Source organism: Alosa pseudoharengus, unplaced genomic scaffold (genome assembly GCF_046254945.1).
Source record: "Alosa pseudoharengus isolate Yale_2024_CS ecotype anadromous, Long Island Sound unplaced genomic scaffold, YU_APseudo_1.1 YU_APseudo_1.1_scf_23, whole genome shotgun sequence".
Lineage (NCBI taxonomy): Eukaryota > Metazoa > Chordata > Actinopteri > Clupeiformes > Clupeidae > Alosa > Alosa pseudoharengus.
Window position 1 is genome coordinate 31028544 of NW_027468685.1, and position 26360 is coordinate 31054903.

At 40.7% G+C, this 26360-nt stretch overlaps 3 long non-coding RNA genes across 4 annotated transcripts; 1 reads left to right on the top strand and 2 right to left on the bottom strand.

Moving 5' to 3' along the window:
- The first annotated feature begins 5278 nt into the window (after positions 1–5278).
- Positions 5279–11396, top strand: LOC143140267 (uncharacterized). Its single transcript, XR_012990609.1, has 3 exons — positions 5279–5641; positions 7129–7405; positions 10159–11396. It is a non-coding gene; the product is annotated as an uncharacterized LOC143140267 (long non-coding RNA).
- A 2396-nt stretch (positions 11397–13792) lies between these two features.
- LOC143141100 (uncharacterized) lies at positions 13793–20941 on the bottom strand. Its single transcript, XR_012990730.1, has 3 exons — positions 20581–20941; positions 18817–19093; positions 13793–15550 (listed from the first exon to the last, which is right to left on the bottom strand). It is a non-coding gene; the product is annotated as an uncharacterized LOC143141100 (long non-coding RNA).
- Positions 20942–24862: 3921 nt separating this feature from the next.
- LOC143140268 (uncharacterized) lies at positions 24863–26360 on the bottom strand. Of its 2 annotated transcripts, XR_012990611.1 has the most exons (4): positions 26185–26360; positions 25984–26092; positions 25787–25900; positions 24863–25703 (listed from the first exon to the last, which is right to left on the bottom strand). It is a non-coding gene; the product is annotated as an uncharacterized LOC143140268 (long non-coding RNA). The 2 variants fall into 2 exon arrangements; XR_012990610.1 differs by having other exon boundaries at positions 24863–25900.

Below are 26360 nucleotides of genomic sequence, written 5' to 3' on the forward strand. Positions count from 1 at the left end.
GCAGGATATTCAATTACTGCATGGTTTCTCTGTGTCTTTCAGAGTTTCTCCACCAGCCAAACCTCAGCTGAGCTTTTCAATAGCTAATGCCTTCACAGCTGAGCGCCTCAGTTTAGCGCAACATTCTTACCCTTTAGAGCATCTATGGAAGAAATATAGGCACTTAACTGGTCTCCCTATCCAACCTCTGAACGATGCTCAGCCACTACTCCTTATCGGATCTGACCAGCCTCATCTGATCACCCCTGTTGAGCCAGTCAGACTTGGTCCACCAGGTGGGCCTGCCGCCATTCACACCAGACTGGGATGGGCTCTTCAGGGGCCTGTCAAGTTCATGGGGCGGCCAGTTCCGGCACAGCAATGTCTGTTTACTTCAGCTATGACCCAACAAGCTGATGAGTTGTTCAAACATGTTCAGAGACTTTGGCAGTTGGACATTGTGCCACATAGAAAGGAGAAAGAGGTGACCAGGTCCAAACAAGATCAAGAGGCGCTTAAACTGCTGGCCGCACAGACTGTTCGCACTGAGGTTGAAGGTGTCCTTCGATATGCAACGCCTTTACTGCGTCACAGCAACATGCCGCATCTGAATGTCTCTAAGGAGTCAGTAATGCCTAACCTGCGCAGTACGGAGAGGCGTCTAATGAAGGATCCCCTGCGAGCTGAAGCCTATAAGATGGAGATGGAGAAGCTAATAAAGGCAGGAGTTGTGCAAGAAGTTCAAGGGGAGATAAACCCAGATGGTGAATGCTGGTATATTCCCCATCATCTGGTCAGCCATAACAACAAGTACCGCATCGTCTTTAATTGTTCACACCAGACCCAAGGCCAGAGTTTAAACCAGTACCTCCTGCCAGGTCCTACACTGGGAGCCTCACTCCTAGGAGTACTGTTAAGATTTCGGGAACATCCAGTAGCGGTGAGTGGAGACATCAAAGGGATGTTTCACCAGGTGCGCCTGCTGCCAAGTGACCGTCCCCTATTGCGTTTCGTGTGGCGGGACCTGAAGGTGGATCAATTCCCCAGAGTGTATGAATGGCTGGTGTTACCCTTTGGGACTACCTGTAGTCCGTGTTGCGCGACTTATGCTCTGCAGTGCCATGTTGTCAACCATACCCAAGAAGGTGATCGGGTGAGATTCTCAGTTGAACAGTGTTTTTATGTCGACAACTGCCTGCAGAGTGTGCGAACACCAGAAGAAGCCAAAGCTCTTGTGGATGACCTGCGGAAGCTTCTGGCCTCTGCAGGCTTCGATATTCGCCAGTGGGCCTGTAACATCCCTGCTGTCGTAAATCACCTACCTCAGGAGGCTCGATCTGACAGTCTAGAGCTTTGGCTAGCACAAGATAAAACAGATCCTCTTGAATCCACCCTAGGACTCAGTTGGGACTGGCGAGCTGACACCCTGGGTTATAAGCATCGACCCGTGATCTATGAGGTCCCTACCTTGAGGAACATCTATAAGGTTGTGGCAACCCAGTATGACCCGTTGGGCTTCCTGTTACCTTACACCACCCGAGCAAAGATCATTATCAAACACCTGTGGGACCGTCAGCGAGGCTGGGATGACTCAAATTTGCCTCAGGATCTTCTGCAGGCATGGCGCACATGGGAGGAAGAGCTACAGCTTCTATCTTGTGTTAACTTCCCCAGAGCTTATGTCCCAGCCACTGCAGACAAGAGTGAGATCAGCCGGGAGATCCACATATTCTCGGATGCATCTGAACAAGCATATGGAGCAGTGGCTTACCTAAGGTGCGTTGATCCTCATAGTCAAGCTTACCTGTCCTTCATAGTAGCGCGGTCTCGGGTGTCCCCTAAACGGCTCCATTCCATCCCCCGATTGGAACTGTGTGGTGCTTTAGTTGCTGCTCAGCTTGCCAAGATGTTGGAGAAGGAACTCACTGTGACCATCAGCCAAACCATCCTATGGACGGATTCAACCACAGTCCTTACATGGTTGAGATCTGAGTCCTGTCAGTACAAGGTTTTCGTGGGGACAAGAGTGTCCGAAATCCAGGAACTAACAGAGCAGTGTTCATGGCGCTTTGTGGACTCAGACAACAATCCTGCTGATGACCTCACACGCGGCAAGACTCTGAAATCCCTCACTGAACCAAGTAGATGGTCACAGGGTCCCTCTTTCCTTCTCCAAGATTCAGATGCTTGGCCTGTGAGTCCCTTCCTGGAACCCCCCTCAGACACCACAGAGCTGCGTAAATCAGTCTTTTGTGGATCTGCCACAACTTCTTCAGTAGTTCCCAATCTGGATAGTCAGACCTATAACACCTGGCAAGATCTCCTTGATACCAAGGCACAGGAGATACAGGCACTCATAGACTCTAGCATTCCACCAAGTGCCGAGAGCTACAGCCAATCAGAGACCCTTATACTAAAGCTTGCGCAGCAGGATTCATTTCCAGAGGACTATCAGAACCTGATGGCTGGAAAACCAGTGTCCTCTAAGAGTCGCCTGCTCACACTGTCTCCTGAAATGGATAAGACTGCTGAGCTGATCCGAGTAGGTGGTAGGCTGAGACGAGCTGAAATCCTGGACAACGCAATGGTACATCCTGTGGTCTTGGATGCCTCACACCCCACCACACGACTGCTCATTAGTGACTATGACAGTCGGTTGCACCACCCAGGACCAGAACGCGTCTTTGCTGAGATGCGCCGATCATTTTGGATTCTCCATGGACGGGAAGCTATACGCAAGCATCAGTACAACTGCCCCGAGTGCCAGCGTTGGAGAGCAAAGCCCACTAATCCCAAAATGGCTGACCTGCCATCTGCTCGCCTTCGTCTCTATAAGCCAGCATTCTATTCAACAGGAGTAGATTGTTTTGGCCCATTCTTAATTAAGATAGGTAGACGCACTGAGAAACGCTGGGGCATCATCTTTAAGTGTATGACTATGCGAGCTGTTCACCTGGATCTACTTAGTCACATAGATGCCGATTCCTTTCTCATGGCTCTGAGACGTTTCATAGCTCGCCGTGGCACGCCAGCTGAATTGTGGTCTGACCAAGGCACCAATTTCAAAGGTGGGGAACGGGAGCTGCGAGAGACCTTTGAAGGAATGGCCCCTGAGTTACAGAAACAGCTTGCCCGTCAGAAAATAGCGTTCAGGTTCAATCCCCCAGCTGCCCCACATTTTGGTGGCGTGTGGGAAAGGGAGGTTCGCTCCGTCAAGTCTGCACTTCACGCCATTTTGGGGAATCAATCAGTACCAGAGGAAGTCCTACTAACGGTTCTGCTGGAAGTAGAGCTTATTCTCAATTCAAAACCATTAGGGTATGTCTCCGCTGACGTTGCTGATGCCGACCCTGTAACACCCAACAGCCTACTCATGGGGCGGCCAGACGGATCTCTACCACAGGTAGTTTATCCTGAGACCGAACTACTGAGTCGGAGGCGATGGAGACATGCCCAAGTGCTAGCTGATCAGTTTTGGGCACGTTATATCCGAGACTACCTCCCGAGTTTGCAGACAAGGCAGAAGTGGACTCTATCCCCACCAAACCTAAAGGACCAGGCTGTTGTGATGATAATGGATCCTCATCTACCTCGGGCCCTGTGGCCTATTGGACATGTCAAGGCAATTCATCGCAGTGATGATGGTCGTGTCAGATCTGCGGATGTGGACATTAAGGGACAAGTCTACACTCGACCCGTTTCTCGATTAGTGATCCTACCTGCCCTTCCATCGGGAGACAATGACAACGTACCCAGCTCAACCCATCCCAGCTGATGCAAGTCGCCTTTTATTGGGACAAATGTGCTCTGCACATTCAGGGGCGGCTGTAGAAAAGGCTCCTTGGACTGATACAGTTAATATTTGCAGTATAACTTTGGTCCCTAATTTATATTAATATGTTCATTTATTATGTGTAAATCGTGTGACTATGTCTTTAATACGTAGCCATGACCCATTGGTAGATGCTGAGTCACATGTTCATTGCGCAGCAATTCCCCGCGAAATAGTTCAGACAGTGAAGAAGAAGGGGAACGTTAGTGTGGTCAGTTTTATGCAGAGAAAGGTTACACAGAGAAATTTCCTGCTTGTAATATTGAAGTTGCCACGAGTGCTAGTGCATGATATAATGTAAGTAATGAACGTTCTAAAGTGCTATTGTGAACGATGATGTTAACCGCGAGGTAAATGTGCAGGCAGTAATTTAATTATAATCGCGGAGGTTCGGGAGAAATGCGTGATTAACAGACGGAGATTAAATGCATAAAGCCGCGGTTTTTCTTGCAGTGTATTAGCATCTCCTTTCTATTGTTGTCTGCTAGCGAAATTGTAGAGAGATATTGTATAGTTTGGAACTGTATAATTGTTAGTTTAACCGTCATTTCTTTGTAGACATGTGATAGCACTTGCCCTTGCATATAGCAGCCAATGCACTGTTTCATGGTTGTGTTTGAGCGACCATTAGAAGGTGCTCTTAGTAAAGTCACTGGCTGTCTGCCAAGTCAATTTTATGTTCTGGTGTACAATGTGCATCCAATTTATGTTGCATTGCCTTTGTATTCGATAATACCCTGATTGTAATAGGCCTTTGGTTACTTTCTGTGTATTACAGACTACATTGCATTCGGAGGTAAAAGAAAAGTAATTCCAAAATCCTGTCTCCTCATCATTTGTGTTTTGACTGACACACCGGAGTCTTACAACCACATTTAGTCAGAGATACAGTCCTAATCCTTCCAAACAACACTACTACTACTACTACTACTACTATTCTCATTAGGCCTATTATTATTATCACCTTGACACGAGTAGAAACTAGGCTACTTGCTCGTCTATAGATCCACTCATGACAATGTAGCCGGCTGATTCGACTGACTCGCACTCTTAACAACATAATGTAACCGGTCCGCCCGACTGATCCAAATGACCCAGGTAGGCTAGCCTACTCAAGCAACTCCATACAGAGCTTGCAATGTTTCGGACGGTCTTCGCGACCTAATTGCATTTTAAAGAAGGCTATACGTGCAGAATATATGTTATTTCAGAAGTGAAAGCATGGCTTTTGTTGTGGATTTTCTTTTAACCTTGACGAGGAGTTACTCGCTCCTCTAAAGATCCACTCATGACAACGTAGCCGGCTGATTCGGCTGACTCGCACTCATAACAACAACGTAACCGGCCCGCTTAGCTGATCCGACTAGCCTACTCTCCATACAGAGCTTGCAATGTTTCGGACTGTCTTCGCGACCTAATTGCATTTTAAAGTAGGCTATGCGTGCAGAACATATGTTATTTCCAACCCAGTCTCACGTCTGAACGTGTCACTGTCACGTTAATTAATCTATTGGGACGTGTTGTGTAACACGTTTCCTTGTTAAAAAACGTGTTGAGCAGGACGTAATTATCGTGTTACTATCACGTTGTATTTCGCTTTCAACGAGCCAACAGAACCACGTCATCTGTCAAAAAAGCCTGACCTCACAAAATGGCGAGAATGTTATTTGATGCTTTTGACGTGCAGTTTCACACTCTTAAGCCTGCTTTGAGTTGTGGGTTAGAAGGAGCCACCTTCTAGCTAGCAGTTTTAGAAGGCTGAACCCCAGAATCCAGAAACAAGAACCGAGCAGGGACGGAGAAAAAAGAAGAATCCAAATGGGAAATGAGGTGAGCCTTGCTACTGCCGCTAGCATGATCATTTTGCTAGCAATTGAGCAAAACATTTTAAAGTTGATTTAACATGAAATAGTAGCCTATGCATGGGCAATACTGTGAATTCAGAGTAGGCTTGCACAATTTATAATTTAGCTAACGTGCATGATGTAATGTTACATTAATCTGTAAAACAGCTGTTGTCTGTGTAAATTAACATTGTAGCCTAATATTGTTAGTGTGGGCTACAGCTAACAGCTGGGAGGTAGCCTATCAGCCAGGCATGTATAATCGATAATCATGATGAACGTGAATAGATTTCGTTGCGAAAACGCGCATTGTTTTAGGCCACATATCAGGTATAAAACAATTGTATTCTGATACAGCAGTTCTCCAGATGTTAGATATTCACTTATATTATAATATAATATTGTATTTCTTTAACCTGATTAAGAGAGGGGTTTAATTCAATAGAGAATTGCAATGTGTGTAGCCCATAATATTAGATATTAGATTAGGCTAGATTTAGATTAGATTCAACTTTATTGTAATTTAAAAGAGTAGTACAGGTACAGAGCCAATGAAATGCAGTTGACATCCAACTAGAAGTGCAGTTAGATAAATAGGCAAGTTTTCCAGATGACATGTGTACAGTGACAGAAATAGCCTATACAGTGAATATGGAATGTGTGTCTAGACTATAACAAAACAAATTGATAATAATACATAATAATGATAATAATAGCAGTAATTACAGTAGGCCACTGGCATTGTTGTTGGTGACGTGTCTGTTTCCTATTGTTCCATGCCACTCTCCTACTGTCTCAATATCTTAGCAATATCTTAGTTCAATTCAATGTCTTATAATGGTAAAAGATGTGGACAAATACATGATATGATATACAAATAAATCGTTGTTCACGACATGTTATGGTTAAATTATCGGAATGAGTGCGATGGTGATGCAATCCTGCTTTTCAATTAGTTGAGATGGTGTTTGACATTAAATTATAAGCAGGTCAGTTTCACATAATAAGCTATTTGTTTCTTTGGGTCTGGGTAATTCATGTGACAAAAAATTCTGTTATAGGCTTCTACCGTTTTTCTGAAAAACAAAGCAGTACAACAACATTTCTATCTCCAAAATAATGCATTGTACGCATGTGTGTACTACGTACATGTAGTGCATGCAGCTTTTAATGTCCAAAGTAGCCTATACTGATTTTCCTGCATAAAAACTACAAATACTCCTCCAAAACTACAGTGTTGACACTTGAAGTTGTGGAGTTATATTTTAGTAGCCTATTCTATAATAGAATAAATACCCACATCAGTTTTACCCTTGTCTCACCTGTATACAACATATGTCTATGAATTGCAGTAGTGATCAAATGAAAAAGGAAAGAAAGGTGTCCTGATGTGTTGTTTAGGGATGGTCCTGCAATGTTTTCTCGACATATCTTTATGTCTTTTTTTTCTCCCCTCTACTTATGTTTTCACAGATCCTTGCTCCTGATATCCTGATGTATGGGTTGCACTTCATTATATGACTCCAACAGAACACTCACAGAAAGGAGAGTGGTGTCAAACTACAAGACAGCCAGCATGTAAGCAAGGCCTTGTTTGTCCTTGTTTGGCTACTCATTTGTCTACTTCCTGAAGAGGCTGAAGCATGATGGCCTTGACACCTCAGTCCTTGCTTCCATTAACAGCTGTGTTATGAAGTGCATCCTCACATCATGGTCTACTGCAGCGGTGGATACAAAGGACAATTGGCAGGTATTTTACGTCACTTTTGCATTACTTTTACTGTGATTTTGCTAAATATAGGCCCATATTGTAGATGGAGAAACGCATTGTTCAGCGGATACATCTTGGGCTATACTATTAAGGGACAGCTGAATTGACCACCTAAACCATATATTTTCTGAAAGCCTATAGCCTCTAGATGTCAATTAATATACATTAAGACATGCCCCACCTTCCTACTGATTTTGGTGCATCATAAGGCGTACATAGGCCCATATTGTAGATCGAGAAACGCCTTGTACAGCGGATACATCTTGGGCTATACTATTAAGGGACAGCTGAATTGACCACCTAAACCATATATTTTCTGAAAACCTATAGCCTCTAGATGTCAATTAATATACATTAAGACATGCCCCACCTTCCCACTGACTTTGGTGCATCATAAGGCGTACATAGGCCCATATTGTAGATCGAGAAACGCGTTGTACAGCGGATACATCTTGGGCTATACTATTAAGGGACAGCTGAATTGACCACCTAAACCATATATTTTCTGAAAGCCTATAGCCTCTAGATGTCAACTAATGTACATTAAGACATGCCCCACCTTCCTACTGACTTTGGTGCATCATAAGGCGTACATAGGCCCATATTGTAGATCGAGAAACGCCTTGTACAGCGGATACATCTTGGGCTATACTATTAAGGGACAGCTGAATTGACCACCTAAACCATATAGTTTCTTAAAGCCTATAGCCTCTAGATGTCAATTAATATACATTAAGACATGCCCCACCTTCCTACTGACTTTGGTGCATCATAAGGCGTACATAGGCCCATATTGTAGATGGAGAAACGCATTGTACAGCGTATACATCTTGGGCTATACTATTAAGGGACAGCTGAATTGACCACCTAAACCATATATTTTCTGAAAGCCTATAGCCTCTAGATGTCAATTAATATACATTAAGACATGCCCCACCTTCCTACTGATTTTGGTGCATCATAAGGCGTACATAGGCCCATATTGTAGATCGAGAAACGCCTTGTACAGCGGATACATCTTGGGCTATACTATTAAGGGACAGCTGAATTGACCACCTAAACCATATATTTTCTGAAAACCTATAGCCTCTAGATGTCAATTAATATACATTAAGACATGCCCCACCTTCCCACTGACTTTGGTGCATCATAAGGCGTACATAGGCCCATATTGTAGATCGAGAAACGCGTTGTACAGCGGATACATCTTGGGCTATACTATTAAGGGACAGCTGAATTGACCACCTAAACCATATATTTTCTGAAAGCCTATAGCCTCTAGATGTCAACTAATGTACATTAAGACATGCCCCACCTTCCTACTGACTTTGGTGCATAATAAGGCGTACATAGGCCCATATTGTAGATCGAGAAACGCCTTGTACAGCGGATACATCTTGGGCTATACTATTAAGGGACAGCTGAATTGACCACCTAAACCATATAGTTTCTTAAAGCCTATAGCCTCTAGATGTCAATTAATATACATTAAGACATGCCCCACCTTCCTACTGACTTTGGTGCATCATAAGGCGTACATAGGCCCATATTGTAGATGGAGAAACGCATTGTACAGCGTATACATCTTGGGCTATACTATTAAGGGACAGCTGAATTGACCACCTAAACCATATATTTTCTGAAAGCCTATAGCCTCTAGATGTCAATTAATATACATTAAGACATGCCCCACCTTCCTACTGACTTTGGTGCATCATAAGGCGTACATAGGCCCATATTGTAGATCGAGAAACGCATTGTACAGCGGATACATCTTGGGCTATACTATTAAGGGACAGCTGAATTGACCACCTAAACCATATATTTTCTGAAAGCCTATAGCCTCTATATGTCAATTAATATACATTAAGACATGCCCCACCTTCCTACTGATTTTGGTGCATCATAAGGCGTACATAGGCCCATATTGTAGATCGAGAAACGCCTTGTACAGCGGATACATCTTGGGCTATACTATTAAGGGACAGCTGAATTGACCACCTTAACCATATATTTTCTGAAAGCTTATAGCCTCTAGATGTCAATTAATATACATTAAGACATGTCCCACCTTCCTACTTACTTTGGTGCATCATAAGGCGTTTGCAGGAAGGTGGACCATGTGCTAATGTATGTTAACTCACATGTATAAGTGACAAGCTTTAAGAAAATATATGGTTTGCATGGCTGAAACTGCTTTGCCTTTATGTTGGAGCTCAAAACCATCATATCATCAAAAATCATATGCCCCATTAATTCACCAATATAGAAAATAGTGCCATGTATACATTTATGTCCTCCAAAGTTTGCAGGAAGGTGGGCCATGTGCTAGTGTATTAAGGGACAGCTGAATTGACCACCTAAACCACATATTTTGTGAAAACCCATAGCCTCTAGATGTCAATTAATATTAATTAAGACATTTCCCACCTTCCTACTTACTCTGGCATATCATAAAGCATACATAGGCCCATATTGAGGATCGAGAAACAAATTGTTCAGTTGATACAATTTGGCGTACACTATTAAGGGACAGCTGATTCAACCACCTAAACCATACTAGGACTTGGTCCACCCTCCTTAAATACTTTGGCGCACTATATTAAAGGCATAGACCTGCATTTTATTAGTGGACTTTATAGTCATCAGTATGTTTGAACATGTCAAGAGAAACACTGAGATTGTAGTTTCTTTCTTTGTACACTTGTTTTATCTCTATTTCTAATTTCCAGGTTGTCAGCTGTTATCAGGCTCATCACCAAAGCAAAAAGACATGCCAGGAAGGAGCAAGGCACAGGCCAGGAAGGAGCAAGGCAAAGCCCGGGGATTATTATTATTATTATTATTATTATTATTATTACAGGTCTCTCTGCACCCGAACCAGCAGGTTCAGAGGAAGCTTCTTTTCTGTTGCTGTCACCCGACTGGACTGTAGCTCTGTATCCCGGTGACAACCAATCAACTAAGCCCCCAAATACCCTATTCCACCCATAGTGTTATTTATTTACAAATGCACATACTGTAATTACAATTATACATAACCATATTCTACTGCTCTTCATGCTATCCATCCTGAACACTTCTTACTACTCTTATAATGTTACTGTTTCTGCACTACAATGGTACTGTTACCACACTGCACATATCTGTCTATATGGTTCATACTGAATATCCATATTTATTCTGTTTTTCTCATATGTTCTGTTAATACACTGCCCATATTTATATCTAATTTATATTACTCTAAACCACCTTCTGTAAACCAACTGCATATTACTGTCTACACGACACTATACAGTATTTCTTGTCCTGCCTATGCACCATCTGTCTATACTTTGTATATCACATTGCACTTTTGCTTTGTACAGGGTTCCCACGGGTCATAGCATTTCTGGAATATCATGGAATTTTAGAAAGTCTATTCCAGACATGGAAAGTCAGGGAATTTTTATCATTTTGGGGGCAAAGTCATGGAATATCAGGGAATTTTGTCGTAGTAGTTTATGATGTACTAGCCAAAATGCATATTTCCACACAGTATGTATATCTGGTTATTAGCTTTACAGCTTGCTTGAGTAGCCCAACTGTGTTAATTCAATGCCTATTTATTCATCTCCCGCTCTAAAAAAGTAAAAGACTCTTGATGCGGCTGCTCTGAAATCATTGGTCGGTATATTGTAAGTCATGGAAATTCAGGTGTTTTGTCAGGGAAAAGTTATAGAATTTTACATTTGACTTACAGTTGGAACCCTGTTTGTACTTTTACTCTGCACAATGACAATAAAGGTGAATCTGATCAAATGTAAATTATTATTTAGTGCCTGTAGTGCTGCTTTGTATTAGCATACCTTTGCTGTTTGTTTTATGTGTATTGGACAACCCCCTGTTTAAAGCAATCACAAACTTACAGATTTTGATTGATCTTGATACACAGATGTGTGTTGTGCTGAAATAAACCCAATTTCACTTATCTTAGGTGCTGTGGGACTTTTGATGCACAAGAAATCTTAAGAAATGGCCGTTCAGAGAGCATTGTTTTGACAGATGTTGACCAACAAAGTTCTTAAATCATACACAAACCATTAAAACATCCATATTTTGATTGAATATGATGCACAGAGGTGTGTTGTGCTGAAATAAACCCAATTTCACCTATCTTAGGTGCGGTGTGAATTTTGATGCACAAGAAATCTTCAGAAATGGCCGTTCAGAGAGCATTTTTTGACAGATGTTGACCAACAAAAGTTCTTAAATCATACACAAACCATTAAAACATCCATATTTTGATTGAATATGATACACAGAGGTGTGCTGTGCTGAAATAAACCCAATTTCACTTATCTTAGGTGCTGTGGGACTTTTGATGCACAATAAATCTTAAGAAATGGCTGTTCAGAGAGCATTGTTTTGACCAACAAAAGTTCTTAAATCATACACAAACCATTAAAACATCCATATTTTTATTGAATATGATACACAGAGGTGTGCTGTGCTGAAATAAACCCAATTTCACTTATCTTAGGTGCTGTGGGACTTTTGATGCACAAGAAATCTTAAGAAATGGCTATTCAGAGAGCATTGTTTTGACCAACAAAAGTTCTTAAATCATACACAAACCATTAAAACATCCATATTTTGATTGAATATGATACACAGAGGTGTGTTGTGCTGAAATAAACCCAATTTCACTTATCTTAGGTGCTGTGGGACTTTTGATGCACAAGAAATCTTCAGAAATAACCGTTTAGAGAGCATATTTGACAGATATTGACCAACAAAAGTTCTTAAATCATAAACAAACCATCAAAACATCCATATTTTGATTGAATATGATACACAGAGGTGTGTTGTGCTGAAATAAACCCAATTTCACTGATCTTACCTGCCATGGCAAGTTTGATGCACCGGACATACTCAGAAACTACAATTGAGACACCCATATGGCCAGACAGGCCTAGGTAAGTGTCACACCCATTATTTCATGAAATGTCAACATGTGGCACATATTTTGATACAGGGAATGATAACAAACGTGTTTGTCAAATTTGAGACCTCTAGCTGCTTGTATGTTGTCAGGAGGCGGAGCCAAAGATTGGAAAATGTAGATTTCTAGGGGGCGCTATAGAGTCTATGAATGTGTGAGGTGTGATTTTACATATCTCATATATTTTATGTCATAGATAGATGTCACATGCCAAATTTAGTCTGTTTATGAGGTATGGAAGTTAGAAATGCTAACCCTAGGTTTAGATGGCCATAATTTGCATAGGTCAGACAGGCCTTGATAGGATTACACCAGTTAATTCAAGATAGTACCAACATGTGGCACATATTTTGATACAGGGAATGATAACAAACTTGTTTGTCAAATTTGAAACCTCCAGCTGCTTGTATGTTGTCAGGAGGCGGAGCCAAAGATTGGAAAATGTAGATTTCTAGGGGGCGCTATAGAGTCTATGAATGTGTGAGGTGTGATTTTACGTATCTCGTATATTTTATGTCATAGATAGATGTCACATGCCAAATTTAGTCTGTTTATGAGGTATGGAAGTTAGAAATGCTAACCCTATAGGTTTAGATGGCCATAATTTGCATAGGTCAGACAGGCCTTGATAGGATTACACCAGTTAATTCAAGATAGTACCAACATATGGCACATATTTTGATACACGGGATGATAACAAACTAGTTTGTCAAATTTGGGACATCTAATGACTTGTGTATTGCCAGGAGGCGGAGCCAAATATAGGAAATATTGGATTTGGGGTGCTATAGAGTCTGTGAATATGTGAGATGTGATTTAACTACACACTCAAATATAGTTGCTTGTGTGTTGTCAGGAGGCGGAGCCAAAGATTGAAAAAAAGTTTGAATATGTGAGGGTTGAGTCCATTTCACTATATTTTGTGTCATCCAAGGATGTTACATGTCAAATTTAATCAGTCATATTCTAGTCAGATAAGCTTACACCAGTAATTTTCAACTAATAACATGTAGCACAAATTGATATAAAGGGCATAGAAATTGGCAACTGGTTTGCCGTATTTGAGACCAGTAGCTGAGTTTGTATTGCTGTAGCTTCCTGGATGTGTGAGGTCATTTCACTTTGAGGTTTCTGAATGTGTGAGGTAATTTCACTCCGATCCCATATTTACTAACCCTAGGTTAATAGGTCATAGGTCAGACAGGCCTTTGTAGGGTCAGTCACACCAATTACTTCACAACATTAGCACATATAATGCATGGGATTAAAACAGACTTATCTGAGGTTAATTTAAGCCTTGACCTTGCTGATGAAAACCAGAGTGCAGTCAATCAGTGGTCCAAATATATAGAACCAGTACAAGTGAAAGACAATTCAAGTAATTATTTACATGGAGAGTCCTTTACTATCAAAGATGCTTTAATGTACATTGATACATGAAGGGGATATTGAAGTACTCAAGTCCCAAAGAAGGATGACAATACAATAGTATTATAGTCAATTAACATAACTCAATAAAGAATATGGTTACAATTTCAATCATGATTTAAAGAAATTGACTTTCAAAAACTATTGTAATCAATTAGCGTTTTTAAAGTGATTATGGATTTTTATAGTCTAAGAGCAAAAATAGCAGTATTGCTTAAGCCTATGATGCACGTAAGTAGGAATGTTGGACATGTCTTAATTCATATTAATTGACATCTACAGACTATAGGCTTTAAGAAAATATATGGTTTAGATGGTAAATTCAGCTGTCCCTTAATAGTGTAGGCCAAAATGTATTAGCTGGACAAAATTCTTCTAAGTTACCCTAGCAACAACCTAGCAACCAACATAAGAACCATAGCAACAACCTAGCAACCATATTAATTACCCTACCAACAACCTCACAACTACCACCACAATGTCAACCGAGCAACCACCATTGCAACCAACATGATTAACCTTGCAACCAGCATAGCAACCACTTTATTTGGAATAGCAACCACCATATCTACCCTAGCAACACCCTAGCAACCTTCTTGGTTACCCTATCAACAACCTAGCAACCACCTGTACAATGCCAACCTAGCAACCACTTTGATAGTCAACCAACATGACTTGCCTTGCAACCATCTCAATTACCCTAGCAACCAGCATAGCAATCACTTAATTTAGTATAGCCACCACCATATCTACTCTAGCAACACCCTAGCAACCTTCTCAGTTACTCTATCACCAACCTAGCAACCAACATGATTACCCTATAAACCTGCATAGCAACCACCATATATCCCGTAGCAACACCATAACAACCTTCTCAGTTACCCTAGCAATAGCTTAGCAACCACTACCATAGCAACCCCTATGTTTCACAAAATACCTTTAGAAAGCATCCAGGGTTTCCCGCAGAAAATTGGTTAGTCAAAGTGGTATGGTGGGGTGGGGTGTTCTTGTTTGTGCGATACAATAAAGACTCCACCATACAAACTATACCACACTATACACATTTTTACAAATAAGAACAGTGAATTAATGTGTGCAACTTTAACAAACATTATACAAACTATACAACAATGAAGTGGAAAAGAATGCAAAAGAAAGAAAAACAACATTTTCAAAATGTGCAAACGTAATCACAGTCACTGCTTATGGCAGAGCTGACAGCATCGCTACAGTCATACTCCTTGGTTTAAAAAAACACAATTCAAGGGCCCTTTGATAATTGCACTCTTTAACAAGTGCGGACCATTTATGCTTTCATGCAGGCTATCGGACTGTTGCCCTGCAGCCTGTTCTGCAAGTCTATCTTGATCTATACATGGAGAGTGAATGAAGTTTAGATTATTTTAGACTTTTGTGTAAGATGTGTAAGATTTACACAAACGATGATAAATAAAGTGATGACACCACCCGCTGCAGACCATAGGATGTGAGAATGCGCTCCACAACACAGCTGTAAATGGAAGCAAGGACTGAGGTGTCAAGGCCAGCATGCTTCAGCCCCTTCAGGAAGTGGACAAACAAGGCCTTGTTTACATGCTCGCTGTCTTGTTGTTTGTAGAAGGACACTGCTTTAACAGCTCCTTTGTGTAGGTGTCCTGTTGGAGTCATATAATGAAATGGAATGCATACATCAGGATATCAGGAGCGAGGATCTGTGAAAACATAAGTAACAGAAAGAAATGTAAGATATGTTTAGAACATTTTGAGCTCCAACACAAAGGCAAAGCAGTTTCAGCCATGCAAACCATATATTTTCTTAAAGCCTGTCACTTGTACATGTGAGTTAACATAGACTAGCACATGGCCCACCTTCCTGCAAACTTTGGAGGACATAAATGTATACATGGCACTATTTTGTATATTGTCAAAGTCAGTAGAAAGGTGGGACATGTCTTAATGTATATTAATTGACATCTAGAGGCTATAGGCTTTCAGAAAATATATGGTTTAGGTGGTCAATTCAGCTGTCCCTTAATAGTATAGCCCAAGATGTATCAGTTGTACAGTCGGTTTCTCGATCTACAATATAGGCTTATGTACGCCTTATGATGCACCAAAGTCAGTAGGAAGGTGGGGCATGTCTTAATGTATATTAATTGACATCTAGAGGCTATAGGCTTTCAGAAAATATATGGTTTAGGTGGTCAATTTAGCTGTCCCTTAAAAGTATAGCCCAAGATGTATCAGTTGTACAGTCGGTTTCTCGATCTACAATATAGGCTTATGTACGCCTTATGATGAACCAAAGTCAGTAGGAAGGTGGGGCATGTCTTAATGTATATTAATTGACATCTAGAGGCTATAGGCTTTCAGAAAATATGTGGTTTAGGTGGTCAATTCAGCTGTCCCTTAATAGTATAGCCCAAGATGTATCAGTTGTACAGTCGGTTTCTCGATCTACAATATAGGCTTATGTACGCCTTATGATGAACCAAAGTCAGTAGGAAGGTGGGGCATGTCTTAATGTATATTAATTGACATCTAGAGGCTATAGGCTTTCAGAAAATATGTGGTTTAGGTGGTCAATTCAGCTGTCCCTTAATAGTATAGCCCAAGATGTATCCGCTGTACAAGGCGTTTCTCCATCTACAATATGGGCCTCTGTACGCCTTATGATGCACCAAAGTCAGTAGGAAGGTGGGGCATGTCTTAATGTATATTAATTGACATCTAGAGGCTATAGGCTTTCAGAAAATATATGGTTTAGGTGGTCAATTCAGCTGTCCCTTAATAGTATAGCCCAAGATGTATCCGCTGTACAATGCGTTTCTCCATCTACAATATGGGCCTATGTACGCCTTATGATGCACCAAAGTCAGTAGGAAGGTGGGGCATGCCTTAATGTATATTAATTGACATCTAGAGGCTATAGGCTTTCAGAAAATATATGGTTTAGGTGGTCAATTCAGCTGTCCCTTAATAGTATAGCCCAAGATGTATCCGCTGTACAAGGCGTTTCTCGATCTACAATATGGGCCTCTGTACGCCTTATGATGCACCAAAGTCAGTAGGAAGGTGGGGCATGTCTTAATGTATATTAATTGACATCTAGAGGCTATAGGCTTTCAGAAAATATATGGTTTAGGTGGTCAATTCAGCTGTCCCTTAATAGTATAGCCCAAGATGTATCCGCTGTACAATGCATTTCTCGATCTACAATATGGGCCTATGTACGCCTTATGATGCACCAAAGTCAGTAGGAAGGTGGGGCATGTCTTAATGTATATTAATTGACATCTACAGGCTATAGGCTTTCAGAAAATATATGGTTTAGGTGGTCAATTCAGCTGTCCCTTAATAGTATAGCCCAAGATGTATCCGCTGTACAAGGCGTTTCTCGATCTACAATATGGGCCTATGTACGCCTTATGATGCACCAAAGTCAGTAGGAAGGTGGGGCATGTCTTAATGTATATTAATTGACATATAAAGGCTATAGGCTTTCAGAAAATATATGGTTTAGGTGGTCAATTCAGCTGTCCCTTAATAGTATAGCCCAAGATGTATCCGCTGTACAAGGCGTTTCTCGATCTACAATATGGGCCTATGTACGCCTTATGATGCACCAAAATCAGTAGGAAGGTGGGGCATGTCTTAATGTATATTAATTGACATCTAGAGGCTATAGGCTTTCAGAAAATATATGGTTTAGGTGGTCAATTCAGCTGTCCCTTAATAGTATAGCCCAAGATGTATCCGCTGTACAATGCGTTTCTCCATCTACAATATGGGCCTATGTACGCCTTATGATGCACCAAAGTCAGTAGGAAGGTGGGGCATGTCTTAATGTATATTAATTGACATATAAAGGCTATAGGCTTTCAGAAAATATATGGTTTAGGTGGTCAATTCAGCTGTCCCTTAATAGTATAGCCCAAGATGTATCCGCTGTACAAGGCGTTTCTCGATCTACAATATGGGCCTCTGTACGCCTTATGATGCACCAAAGTCAGTAGGAAGGTGGGGCATGTCTTAATGTATATTAATTGACATCTAGAGGCTATAGGCTTTCAGAAAATATATGGTTTAGGTGGTCAATTCAGCTGTCCCTTAATAGTATAGCCCAAGATGTATCCGCTGTACAATGCGTTTCTCCATCTACAATATGGGCCTATGTACGCCTTATGATGCACCAAAGTCAGTAGGAAGGTGGGGCATGTCTTAATGTATATTAATTGACATCTAGAGGCTATAGGCTTTCAGAAAATATATGGTTTAGGTGGTCAATTCAGCTGTCCCTTAATAGTATAGCCCAAGATGTATCCGCTGTACAATGCATTTCTCGATCTACAATATGGGCCTATGTACGCCTTATGATGCACCAAAGTCAGTAGGAAGGTGGGGCATGTCTTAATGTATATTAATTGACATCTACAGGCTATAGGCTTTCAGAAAATATATGGTTTAGGTGGTCAATTCAGCTGTCCCTTAATAGTATAGCCCAAGATGTATCCGCTGTACAAGGCGTTTCTCGATCTACAATATGGGCCTATGTACGCCTTATGATGCACCAAAGTCAGTAGGAAGGTGGGGCATGTCTTAATGTATATTAATTGACATATAAAGGCTATAGGCTTTCAGAAAATATATGGTTTAGGTGGTCAATTCAGCTGTCCCTTAATAGTATAGCCCAAGATGTATCCGCTGTACAAGGCGTTTCTCGATCTACAATATGGGCCTATGTACGCCTTATGATGCACCAAAATCAGTAGGAAGGTGGGGCATGTCTTAATGTATATTAATTGACATCTAGAGGCTATAGGCTTTCAGAAAATATATGGTTTAGGTGGTCAATTCAGCTGTCCCTTAATAGTATAGCCCAAGATGTATCCGCTGTACAACGCGTTTCTCCATCTACAATATGGGCCTATATTTAGCAAAATCACAGTAAAAGTAATGCAAAAGTGACGTAAAATACCTGCCAATTGTCCTTTGTATCCACCGCTGCAGTAGACCATGATGTGAGGATGCACTTCATAACACAGCTGTTAATGGAAGCAAGGACTGAGGTGTCAAGGCCATCATGCTTCAGCCTCTTCAGGAAGTAGACAAATGAGTAGCCAAACAAGGACAAACAAGGCCTTGCTTACATGCTGGCTGTCTTGTAGTTTGACACCACTCTCCTTTCTGTGAGTGTTCTGTTGGAGTCATATAATGAAGTGCAACCCATACATCAGGATATCAGGAGCAAGGATCTGTGAAAACATAAGTAGAGGGGAGAAAAAAAAGACATAAAGATATGTCGAGAAAACATTGCAGGACCATCCCTAAACAACACATCAGGACACCTTTCTTTCCTTTTTCATTTGATCACTACTGCAATTCATAGACATATGTTGTATACAGGTGAGACAAGGGTAAAACTGATGTGGGTATTTATTCTATTATAGAATAGGCTACTAAAATATAACTCCACAACTTCAAGTGTCAACACTGTAGTTTTGGAGGAGTATTTGTAGTTTTTATGCAGGAAAATCAGTATAGGCTACTTTGGACATTAAAAGCTGCATGCACTACATGTACGTAGTACACACATGCGTACAATGCATTATTTTGGAGATAGAAATGTTGTTGTACTGCTTTGTTTTTCAGAAAAACGGTAGAAGCCTATAACAGAATTTTTTGTCACATGAATTACCCAGACCCAAAGAAACAAATAGCTTATTATGTGAAACTGACCTGCTTATAATTTAATGTCAAACACCATCTCAACTAATTGAAAAGCAGGATTGCATCACCATCGCACTCATTCCGATAATTTAACCATAACATGTCGTGAACAACGATTTATTTGTATATCATATCATGTATTTGTCCACATCTTTTACCATTATAAGACATTGAATTGAACTAAGATATTGCTAAGATATTGAGACAGTAGGAGAGTGGCATGGAACAATAGGAAACAGACACGTCACCAACAACAATGCCAGTGGCCTACTGTAATTACTGCTATTATTATCATTATTATGTATTATTATCAATTTGTTTTGTTATAGTCTAGACACACATTCCATATTCACTGTATAGGCTATTTCTGTCACTGTACACATGTCATCTGGAAAACTTGCCTATTTATCTAACTGCACTTCTAGTTGGATGTCAACTGCATTTCATTGGCTCTGTACCTGTACTACTCTTTTAAATTACAATAAAGTTGAATCTAATCTAAATCTAGCCTAATCTAATATCTAATATTATGGGCTACACACATTGCAATTCTCTATTGAATTAAACCCCTCTCTTAATCAGGTTAAAGAAATACAATATTATATTATAATATAAGTGAATATCTAACATCTGGAGAACTGCTGTATCAGAATACAATTGTTTTATACCTGATATGTGGCCTAAAACAATGCGCGTTTTCGCAACGAAATCTATTCACGTTCATCATGATTATCGATTATACATGCCTGGCTGATAGGCTACCTCCCAGCTGTTAGCTGTAGCCCACACTAACAATATTAGGCTACAATGTTAATTTACACAGACAACAGCTGTTTTACAGATTAATGTAACATTACATCATGCACGTTAGCTAAATTATAAATTGTGCAAGCCTACTCTGAATTCACAGTATTGCCCATGCATAGGCTACTATTTCATGTTAAATCAACTTTAAAATGTTTTGCTCAATTGCTAGCAAAATGATCATGCTAGCGGCAGTAGCAAGGCTCACCTCATTTCCCATTTGGATTCTTCTTTTTTCTCCGTCCCTGCTCGGTTCTTGTTTCTGGATTCTGGGGTTCAGCCTTCTAAAACTGCTAGCTAGAAGGTGGCTCCTTCTAACCCACAACTCAAAGCAGGCTTAAGAGTGTGAAACTGCACGTCAAAAGCATCAAATAACATTCTCGCCATTTTGTGAGGTCAGGCTTTTTTGACAGATGACGTGGTTCTGTTGGCTCGTTGAAAGCGAAATACAACGTGATAGTAACACGATAATTACGTCCTGCTCAACACGTTTTTTAACAAGGAAACGTGTTACACAACACGTCCCAATAGATTAATTAACGTGACAGTGACACGTTCAGACGTGAGACTGGGTTGGTTATTTCAGAAGTGAAATCATGGCTTTTGTTGTGGATTTGTTTTTCACCTTGACGAGGAGTTACTCTAAAGATCCACTCATGACAACGTAGCCGGCTGATTCGGCTGACTCGCACTCATAACAACCTAACCGGCCCGCCCGGCTGACCCGGGTAGATAGGCTACTCAAGCAGCTCCATGAGCGTGCAGGACTGTCAGCACGACCTATGCAGTGAATCCAGCCTATACCAAGGAGCCCAGATATACGTTTGAAATCCTCCAGAACTCTGTTCAAAGCCAAAACGTGAACATTCTCAAGAACAAACTGATAGCTTAGGAAAATGGACCCTTGCAAAATGAAAAGGAATTGTTAAGTCTGTTGCATCTTGCATTTTAATATGCTACATCTATACACCAAATCTAATTATGTCTAGGCTACATGCAGAACATTGAATGTTATTTCAGAAGTGAAAGAAATGGCTTTTGTTGTGGAATTGCTTTTCACCTCGAGGAGGAGCTACTCGCTCTCGCAGATCCACTCATGACAACGTAGCCGGCTGATTCGACTGACTCGTACTCAACGTAGCCTAACCGGCCGGCTGATCCGACTAACCCGGATTGCTACTCAGCCGCTCCAATCTGAGTCCCATGGTCTGTGAGTCTGCAATGTTTCTGGCTCTGCGGGAAGTTAACCAGTTATCTCAGACTGCCTGCTCACTCAGTCGCTTGAGTTGATTTGTGGAGTTGTGGTTGCCTACGAAATTGTTACATTTTTGGCAGCTACGATGGCTAGGGCTAGGAGGCTAGCTAATGTTGCAAGAGGTTTGTGTGTGGCGCTGTTTATCGTTTTAGATTGAATTGTAGTAGGACTCAACTGATCCGAGTTAATGATACTAGAGACTCGCGACTCATGGGTTAATTTAAAGATACGGGTGAAAGATCCGAGTGAATCACAACTCAAACAGGCTTAATGCATGATCAATATCAGAAGATTTTTAAAGACGTTTTTGGACGCAGCTTAATGTTTCATGGTTTGGCATAAAACTGCTAATGAGAACTGTAGCCCACTTAAGAAAGTGAAAAGACGTACAGTATAGCTTACTTATTTCACAATATCTAAAAAAACCCACCAAGACGATAGAATAATTGAAACATTCTTACAGGTGATCTATATTTAGTGTTCTCACCAATCTAATATTGACCATCAAATGTCCAATTGCCCTCGTTTAGGAGAGGAAGGCATTCAAAAAGGCATTCGAACAGTTTGATAATGTTGGAGGTTACACTGTAAAAACTGAGACTGGGGTTAATTAATATTTAATAAATAAATTATAGTGAGCTATACATAATAAAAAAAGGCTATGTGTAGTTTGGAATCAAATTGAGTGGAATTCAACAATTTTTAAGTATTTCTTAATTGCATTTTACTCAGTTTTGTGTGAATAAAATTAGCTGTGAATCACTGAGTAGTATTTAATTGTATTTCATCAGGAAAGTCAAAGATACAGAAAATTAGTACATTTTACTCATTAGGAGATTGTTGTTTTTAATCACCTTAGTTAACGTTACATTTCCGCTCAAGGCATTCCGCACCACATGGATGGAGCACACACATTTCATGGAAACTTTCCCAAAGGTAAGACCCGTTTCATTTTTTCACATATAGCCCTATGCAGTCGAACATTATTTTTATCTACTGTAAGTTCGCAAATCAATTTTGCTGCGCTGTAGCTTAACTCAAACTGAAGCTGGTTATATTCAGTCTTGTCTTTGTTTCTACTTAGCCTAAAGCAAGGGCTAAACAGTGTCTTGCTAAAATAAGACAATTTCATGTGAAAGTACGATGTAATTAATGTTATAGGCTACTAGCAGGCTATAGCCATATGCTGCCTCTTATCTATGCTTTTCCCTCGCCTCAACCAGAGCTTCTAAAGCCAACTTTAAGCTAGCTAGCAAGTAGCCTAGCCTAGTTGACAGCTTTTCTGCACAAATAGGAGTAGATTTTTACTCTCAGAGGTGAGTAATTGCAAGTTACATTTACAGCATTTCGTTTTCCGAAAGTAAATTGCTCTCGTGTAACGTTTAGGCTGTTTGAAGGTAGCCATGTTGCTGAAATAAGGCTAGCCTGCTTAACTTCGGGAGGTCAGTTTTGTGTTGCTACAGTTTGAAACAATTAACGTGCGCTGTTTCATATTACCTTTTTTTTTACTTAACTTTTCATGGACAGTCTGTTATTGTACCCCCCCCCCCCCTCCGGTTTTAAAAATGTTGTAAGACCTATCATGTACACTAGTTTCTATCTTTCAGATTCAGCTGATGCATTTTACAGAATCACAATGGTGAATCAAGTTCATGGCCAAGCTAGATGAGTAGCTGCTACACCAAAGCTTCTGAATCTCTTCCAAGCCAAGGGTGGAACCATAGGGTTGAGGTTACAGGCCATCCTACTCAAGGTATCTTTCAATGAGTTATGTTAGCTAATATTTTATTTAAGGAAGGGTTAGGAATGGGTTGGAATATCGTTTGCATTACTTAAATGTACAAGAAATAATGCTAGCCTGCAATTCAGGCTCAGATGCTATGCACTATTGCTTTGCTGGGACCAATGACTTCCTGGAGCCATAGTTTTTTACCTGAAAACGTCAGGTAACCAACTATAAATACAGGAAGTGTTTCAATAGACGGGTCCCTGAAACAGCACATCAAGGAGCCTTGATGGGTTTTCATATAATACAAGAACAGCTTTTAAAAAGTTTTAGGTCAGTGGATGTTTTCCAGCCCTTGAATAATGTTTATTTTTGTAATTTCAGGCTCCAACCAATCCTAACGCTAATTAGACCAGAGATGTTGTCATTCGGTGTTTGGGGGATCTTTAGATCATCTTCTAAAAAAGTATGATGTAAGTACATATTAAAATATGAAGGTCATCCCTATATAAAGTGTATTTCTCCCAATAATCGTTGCCAAGCTACTGATGTTTGCAGATTTGCACTACGTCTCTTTCTAATTTGCCTCTAAAAGTTCCTTGCTAAGGTTTTCTTTCCAAACAGCAGCCACTTTTACAGACCTTGTTAATAAGCAGAGCAGCAGAGTTAATCCAGTTGCTGACCCTTGGCTTCACGAATGACTTTAGACATACATTGATAGGTGACCAGCCTGTCTTTGTGAATGTAGAGTAAAATACTAATCAATACAGTGCAGGGCTGACCAGTCATATATATACACATGTTCTTACTATTCCAGGATGCTGATGAAGATGGTGTGCCACAGGACCTTGCTGTACAAAGAATGGAAATCAACAGCATCAAGACCAATACATCAGAGGGTCCCGATGACGTTGGTATCGTGGTAGAGGGAATGAAAGTTCTGACTGCTCTGGATAACTTTCCAAGGGCTTGCTCCATGCTCCTTGGGTGGACATATGCAGTGAATCCAGCCTATACCAAGGAGCCCAGATATACGTTTGAAATCCTCCAGAACTCCTCTTTGAGCTGGACTGTTCAAAGCCAAAACGTGAACATTCTCAAGAACAAACTGATAGCTTAGGAAAATGGACCCTTGCAAAATGAAAAGGAATTGTTAAGTCTGTCAAATGTCACATGGTTACCTTCACATGCTTGAGTTGCTCAACCATACTCATTAGGATATAGGATGCAAATTGGACATGATTTATTCAAAGAATTTCAGTTACACAAATGAGTAATGTGATCGTTCCAGTAGAAATTAATCCAATTCTATCTGCTCTGTCTCTTACAAGTCCAAATGCATTTTGGCATTTGAAAAATGTTGGGTAGACCTGTGAGGCAAAGTTGCACAAATAAATGAAATGATACATGTGTTACCAACAGGGTGTCTTTATGCACATTAACCAGGGAATCTACACTTTACCAATCTGTATTGCAGGCTGCCCAATGAAGGAACAGTATTGGAGCTGATATAAGAAAATATACTTTTATTAACAGATAAGACACACACATTAAACAAATAGCAAATTTTGGCACCAGGGCAACAAACAATGTTCCGCATAAATTACAGCACAATCTAGAAGAATGAGTGAATACACCACAACACTTCACACTATATGGACAGTGCACAAACATACACTGATAAGGTTACACTGGGTTTCAGACACCACACTCAAATGGACACCGCAAACAAATTGCTGTTTATATAGGGAATATTGCACACTGCCCTAAGCCAAGACAACATGAGCACAAATACAGACAGACATTAAACAGACACACAGAGACAAACGGATATTATGGACGGTAAAACTATGACGGGCTGGCCTCCACTGATGGCGCAGCACAAGACAGTCGTGACGCAGACAGGCTAGATTCCGTCACATAGGTTACACAACACACACAAGTAAACAATGAAACAGTTACAAGTTCAGGAAAAACAACGAAGGCAGTCCTCCTGCAATCAAAAGCATTGATACAATATAATGCTTTGCCAGGTTAAATAGTGGCGTAAGCTATAGATATTCACGCCAAAATTGCATACCTCACTTTAGATGTGAAACTGCAGTCAGCTGGTTACCGTGAGCTGCAGATGCTCTAGTAGCTAACTATGGAAACAATGGCATATAGGAGAAAGTCAGATGCCTGATTTTAAAAGCAACAATGTATTGCTACGTAAACACAGCCAATTAACTTACATTCTTAAAGCCAGTGTGGATGAGATACGAGCTGTATGCACTCGCTTTAGTTTTAACGTAATTGAACCAGTATGGATAGTAAACAAGCTGTATACACTCTCCGATGTAGCTTCTGTCTGGATAATGACAAACAGGAAAGAGTCAGACCTATAAGTACTAAGCTTCGTATCAACCAGGGAAAAGGGAGCTAGTAACTTACATTCTTAAAACCAGTGTGGATGAAATACGAGCCGTATGCACGCACTTTAGTTAACGTGATTGAACCAGTAGTAAACAAGCTGTATACACTCTCCGATGTCAGCGTAGCTTCTGTCTGGATAATGACAAACAGGAAAGAGTCAGACCTATAAGTACTAGGCTTCGTATCAACCAGGGAAAAGGGAGCTAGTAACTTACATTCTTAAAACCAGTGTGGATGTACTAGTCGCTGTGTACTCTCTATCGTAGCGAAGTTTCTGTGCAGCATGCACCGTTTGAGGTTCGTAGTCACGCGCCCCAGGCTGAGCTACAAAACAAACAGTTGGCCAAGCCAAGCACTAACACATGAATACAAGAGTTAAACATAAATAGGAGCTGAACAGTCTAAAAGAAACTTACAATCTCCGCTATGCACCACCGACACACCAACTTCCTGATTCACCGTTTCAAACAGACCGCTCTCCTGTCCTCTAGTCAGCTGGCTTATTTAAGCGCTGTACCACCTGGTCTAATCAATTACCACCTGAAAGCAGGGCATCAAGCTGCATTCCCCATTTCCCCCATCGTACCCGCTA